Below are 7,085 nucleotides of genomic sequence, written 5' to 3'. Positions count from 1 at the left end.
AAGGAGGAAACAAAAAGGTCAAAATTCTATTAATCCTGAAAAAGTGTCAATTGCAAAACATAAAAAAGTGGGTTATGGAAGAGGCAAAAATCAAATTGGTGTCCATATAAAGGTTTTTCAATGAAGTTTCAAGTCATTGTGCATGCCAAAGGTGGAGAAAGTCATTGCAAGTCGAGTTTGTGCGTTTTGGAGAGGATTGGTCCCCATTTCACCTGCGTGGCGCATATAACAGTTTGTGCAGCGCATATAACTTGCGCGGTGCATATAACAATTTGTGCAGTGCATATAACTTGCGCGGCGCACACAGGACTTCAGGAAAATGCAAAATATAACCAACGCGGCGTGTATAACTTGCGCGGCACACTGGCTAAGGAGCGCAGCGCTTACAGTTTGGAGCTCGTAACTGGTTTGAAAACTCATCAAATCGCCTCCTATTCACATCAATTTGTCAGGTAGGCTCGCCTCCATTGCTTTTGCTTTGTTTTTAATGGTGAATGTGATGGGTTCATGGATTACTACCGTTGAGACAAGATTTTGAAAGCCTCCCTTTGCTAATATAAAAAAAGTGTTGTAGGGTTTGAAAACAGTTTTGTTACCAAGGTTGTTTCTTTTCCTCATTTCCCTTTGTTTCTCATTCCAAAATTCACTCATTAAACTTCCTGATTAATCCCCTCATTAATCCTACACTACAATCCCTAAAATCCTAATCCCTCACCCCTATAGAAACTCCTTAATCCTATTTAATATCCCAAACCATAAAACCCTAATCCCATATCTACATTTCCCCTTCTTTCCCTAATTACATTTTATTTCAAAATTCCATAATTCCCTGATATTTCCCCTACCTAATATTCCCTTGTACATTGTTTCCCCTTGGTCACAACATTGTTTAGATCAAAAGAACAGTGCATATTCAAGTTGCACACAGCAGTTTCACTTATCAACATTCATTTGAGGTAGTTTGTATATCAGCAGTGATGTCATCTGGTCACTCATCTGAATATGAGGAAAAAACCCAAAGTGATTCTCCCTTGGGTGAACAGGAGCCCCAGAGGCCTCGTAAAAGTGGCAAACATGTCAGGGAAGAACCAATCAACCTTAGAGAATTGCATGCTTGTCCTCTTGCTATGCAGTGCTTTGAGCATCAGTCATGCTATGAGTTTTGTCAAAAGGTGGCTGAGGTCCAGTTTCATTATGAGTTGGCTCGTCTTTTTGTCTTGCATTTGCACGGAGATCAAGCTACCTTGGCTGGGGTCACCTTTACACTTACACCAGAAACTGTTTCGCTAGCAACAGGTATACCAAATATTGGTGAATTATGGTATAAAAAACAATAGATTGATAAGCAGCATTATGAGCCATACATCAAACCCAATTGCTTGAGGCAGCTAAAAGAGTGTTCCCGTTCAAGTACCTAAAAGATGAATATGCTCCACTCATGAGATTGATCATGAAATATTTCAGCTGTGAGGGACGATTCTCTCATCTTTATGCTTATCACATCAGGTTACTTATGCATTTCACCAGGGTGTCGATGATGAACATTCCGTATTTCATCTGTTGGAATATAGAGAGGATGACTACCTTTATACAACATAGAACCCCTCAGCAGCAACTCAACAGTGTATGTCATTTTGCAGTTATAAAGATTTTGGTGGTTCATCAGCTTGGTTTGTAGGTCATCACTTGGGATGACTTTATCTCATGTGATTTCTTCAGAGCTTCACGAGAAGTATCCGAGGTGAAACACCACGGTGAACCTTCTCAGCAGTATGAGAATCATGAGACCAGGCCTATTTTCATTACATATCAGAGAGGCTATCCGAAAGGCACCAGACCTTTGTTTGCAGCAGCAAAGCGAGTGTTATCTCCACCTAGCGTGGAAGGGACCTCGCTTCCGACATCAGCATCACAGGCACAGGTATAGGACAATGGCAAGAAGCCCACTCATGTGAAAGGGCCTTCAAGTGAGCCATCAGGTTTTGTTATCATTCCTGATGTTGAGATAGCTACGGATTTAGAGAAGTCTAAATATAGAATGATGGTTGAGAAGCAAGAAGCAGACATTCAAGCCTTGGAAATCTAGTTGGAGATGGCCAAACAAAACATCAAGTATCTGGAAGAAAGAAATAAGCATCTTGAAGATCAGCATGTGATCATGGAGCTACATAACATCCGTGAGAATCGCCAAGCTGCCCGACATAGGAGGATTCAGTTCACTTCTCTAGAGCGACAGGTCAATGAGGATCGAGAGTCTAATCTCAAAAGGGTCAACATTTACTTGGAGAAGTGGCTGAGCAAGGCCAATAGAGATAATGCATTGTTGAGACATATGGCTGTTCACTACAGGGCACGAAACCAAGTTTGCAAGGCTCGGATAAGAAATCTAAAGGAAAAATTAAAGAAGGCAATCCGCAAGCAAAAGGAACAAAGGGAGCTCGATTGTCTTCAGATTTTGGCCGAGGCCTCTTTAGCTCATCATCACACTTGATAAGGGAACTCCAACCCAAATTTCAAGAGATTTGGGGCATTTTTGGTCATTTTGGAATTTTTGCACTTAAAAAACAGGCCTTTTCCCTGTATGCGTCGCGCACCTTGTGCGATGCATAGGATTGGGAGCTCCAAATCACAAATGGCTTGTAGTTTTTGATTTTTCATGAGAAATCATGAATTTTGGTACTTCGACAAGAGATTTGGGAAAGTCTTGGGTCCCCAAAAGGTCAAAAAACATGCAAAAAATGACCTCACTGCCCCTATTTTGACACACAGGAAGCAGTCTTGGAAGAATGCACTTTTGGAGGGGCAAATGGACACCAATTTTGAAAATTCCACTTGGGTCGGATAGTGGACAAGCAGGGATTTCCAACAAGCCAAACTAAGCTCAATTTGGACTCCTGCAGGTACCTCAAAATCAACATCACAGTAGCACGACGCATATAGAAATCAGTGCGGCTTATATAGATATTTTGCCTTATTTTCATCTTTCAGCTCAGAAAGTCGGCTAGTTTGGCCAGTTTTGATTTGTGATGTAATTATTCACTTTTCTTGATGTAATTAATTGAATATGATGTAATTTTGACACCTAGTTACTTGTTCTAGAAGATTCATTCACTAAATTGTGAAAATTTAATATATGAATCAGTTTCCTACCTTATAGAGGCAAGTTGTTTTGACTGCCTAGATTGTAGTGCTTTGTTTAAAATTGGTTGAAACAGCTCCTAGAATGATGAGATCGACCCCTAGAGGCAAGGGAAGAGGTTGGCTTGCCTATATTATGTAATTTCTAAGTCATTTTCAGGGTTGGACTCTTGGGAAAAGTTTGACACCCTATTGTACATTCACTTCTGCATTTTTGGCAAAGGAAAGACCAGGGTTTTGCAGCACTATTTGGGATCCTTGTGGCTTTATGTGTTGATGGTGTGCTCTTTTTAGTAATCGTAAGTTGTTATGTGTACCATTTTTCTTCTCTCATCTTCTGCAATTGAACAAATGAAGTGTTAAGGTAGAATCCATAGATTGTTATGCTCTGCCTTTAAGTTTGTTTGATTTTCCATGTTTTCGTCTGTTTAAGGAGAATCCTTGAAAGTTTCTTGCTCTCCTTAGCTTCTCACTAGTCAGATCTAGCCATTCATTTTCTTTAAAAGCATCAAGACAATCACCTACCTTGCCCCAAGTAAACCTCTGCAAAAACTGTGTCTCATCCCCGCACCCAAAATTGCCTTTTCCTTTGATTCAACAAAAACCTCAAAAATCAACCTCAAACTCCTTGTACTTCATACCTAGCCTAAGATTAATTGAAAATATAGTCATTTCGAGCCTCATCGATTACCTTTTGCTGAGATTGACCCAGAGAGAGCCCTCTCCATCCTCGTAGGGCTGGCTATGAGGATGAGCGTGGTTTGATGTGGACCTAGAACCATGTCTTTTCAGCCTGAGACAAATCTAGGCTCTAACATAGTGGCAACCATACTGGGGAAGAAAATGGTTTGTTTGTTAATGTCATTTGTTTTATAAGCTACAGACAGAGCCTGAAGATTAGCCAGGTAGCCTTCGAAATGCTTTTGCTTTGCATTAGCGCAAGTAGATAAACACTACTTCAGTCAATCTCCGATCTAGCTTGTAATTATGACACTTGAAACACCCTAGTACATTTGTAAATTCTAAACTCCTGGATGATAAGTTTAGGGTTTGACAAGCTGAAAAAGTTGTTTATGTTCCTTTGATTTCTTGAAATTAACATGATGGCTTCAAAGAGATATACCAGAGCTAATCCAGATCCTAATCCTCCTCCTGTTTACGAAAATCCCAATTTGATTCCAAAACTTCTTCGTCAAGAGTGCTTTGTGACTCCCGTGTTTAAATCCCACTCATGTCCTGCAATTTTTAAGTATCTTGAAGAACTTGATTTTGACGAAAAGTTTGAATTGTCGCTATTTTAAACAAAATCTGAAAGTGCACTTGATTCTCTAGTTCCAAATCCTGACTTTGTTGCAGCGCTTGAAGTTGAAAGAAACAATAAGTTGATTGAAAATTTTATCTTGTGGCGCCTTCAGAGAGACATTCAGTTTTCAAGTCTTGCTGATTTCCTAGAAGTTTCATCTACAAACATTGGATCTTCTATCACGGCTTCCGCCTCAAAAGTTCCCACCGAACCCCCTTTCATTCCCACTATTCCCCTGCAACCTATAATCACTTATCCAAATTCTACAAAAAATTCCCCTTCTTCATCCCACGTGGCTTCTCCTCCGCATACACCTCCTCACACTCCTCATACTTCAGCTACATCCACTCCTCCAACAACTCCTAGACCAAATCCTCCAAGAGCAATGGCTGCTCGGTTTGCACCTCTCGCTCTTCCTCAAGTTTTGAATGACATGCCCGCAGATTATCAAAGTAAAATTCCTGTGTTTGATGGCACACCTCAGAATATCATAGCTCAATAGCATGTCGACAAAATGGGGGATTTCTTTGATCTCCATGAGATTGATGAAGAAAATGTGACCATGAGGCTATTCGTGCAGACTTTTGGTGGAGAGGTAAGGAAATGGTTTAGAGCTTTGCCGGCCAGAAGTGTTCCTACATTAGAAGATCTGAAGAGATAGTTTTCCTGCATTAGATTCAATGCAGTCTATAATGCAATTCCAGATGATTTAAAACCAAGTAGAAAATCAGCGTTGCTCAAGTTCCCAAACGGTTCTGATCTAGACATGGCTTATCAACTAAGGATGAGAGATCCGGCTACCTTAGAAGAAATGCAGAAAATTGTTGTTAGTGTTGAGGCAAATTTGAATGATAAGCGAGCAAGAATGAAAGCCGAGAAGAAAGTCTCAATAAAAGAAGAAACCTCTACATCAGACCAAGTTCTCCGCAAGGTAGAAAAGATGATTGAAAGGTTAGCTCTTGATAAGCTTGAACCACGGATTCAGAATCCTAATTTTCGCCGTCAACAACAGCAACAATTTAGGATCAAACAGCGTGAGCACCGAGCACAAGACACGGCATCACAACAACAGCAAGACACCTCTTCAGCAGAATTTTGTTGGTCTCGAGTCAGATGATGAAGATAATGTAGTTGGAGAAGAAAATCACTTTTTTACTCCCTATGATATGCCCACATTTATCACTGAAGATGATGAAAAGGCAACAAGTTCAGTAGTACAATATGATGCAGATTTCATCTTGGCAAATGATATAGCTTTGGAGGAAGAGTCTGATGAGTATCAGAGAGGTTACATGCATGCTTTGTCTGCCCAACAATGTCAGTATTCACTTAGAAGCATAAATTTTCCCATCAATCCAGTTTAGAAAAGAAAAGAAGTTCCAGCATCTAAATATGAAACACCGACTACATCAAAGAAAGGAAAAGAGAGTGCTGACCCTATGACTAGCAAGCCTCCACCAGCAAATGAAAAGGTAAATCAACCCATTGTATCAAAGGATAAGTCTGAAAAGAAAGATGTTCCAGCCAAAGAAGTGGACAAGAATTCTACTTTCAGTTTAGAAAATGAAATTTCTAAATTGAACGTATTTATTCCTTTGACTAAGCTCATGAAGAACAGCAGCTATAGAGGTCAAGTCTTTAAAATTCTGAATTTTGACCCAATGTCTGATATGGTGAGTGTAGAGGATGATCAACCAGAATTGATATTTGGGCCAGCATTGAGTGGTGAGTCTGAAGTACCTCCTTTTTATATCAGTTTGAGAGTGCATGAGTTTGTGTTGCATAATGCTATGTTTGATACCGACGCTTCCCACAATCTTATGCCGAAAGCTATCATGGAGAAGTTTGGTTTGGACATCACCAGGAAATATCATGATCTTTATTCATTTGATTCCAGCAGGGTGAGATGTATTGGGCTAATTAAAGACTTGGTTGTAAGTTTGGATTAGATCCCTGCAAAGAATGTCTTGATGGATGTTGTCATGGCTAACATTCCTCCCCGCTTTGGTATGCTCCTTTCCAGATCTTGGGGCGAAAAATTACAAGGAACAATACATCTTGATTTCTCCTATGCAATGATTCTCGTGTTTGGCCAAATGAGAAAGTTGTACCGGGAACAGAAAATGAAATACATGATCACCAGCAAGGATAAACCAATTAATCATCCCATCAGTTATGTACATACAGATCTAGAGTCTTTTGTTTTGTATTCAGATAGTCTCAATGATATTGATAGTCAGTTAGTTGTAGTAGATGATATTCCAGAAATAGCAAAGAATTTCAGGGAAGTTTTGAAGAAAGAACGACAAGAACAACAAAACATCATTGAGCAATCAGCTGGAGGTAATGGATAGCAAGCAGAAAAATCACAGCAAACAACTTTTCAACACTTGGTAGAAGAGGAAGATGGTTTGTGGACCATGGATTTTGATGGAGCAGTGGGCAATGATAATGACGGGATTGGTATTTGGGTACGTAGTCCTTTTTCTGCTTCAGACAAAGTGCCTAGTAATGTGCGGGTATGTTCTTACAAGCTTTCTTTTGATTGTTCGAACAATGAAGCTGAATATGAAGCTTTGATCGCTGGTATGCAAATTCTAAGAAATCTAAATGCTAAGAGGATTGCAATATATGGTGATTCTGA

Source organism: Pinus tabuliformis, chromosome 4_2, assembly GCF_031772625.1.
Source record: "Pinus tabuliformis cultivar Carrire ecotype Pingquan chromosome 4_2, CPIR1, whole genome shotgun sequence".
NCBI lineage: Eukaryota > Viridiplantae > Streptophyta > Pinopsida > Pinales > Pinaceae > Pinus > Pinus tabuliformis.
Note: the sequence above shows the minus strand (reverse complement) of the source record.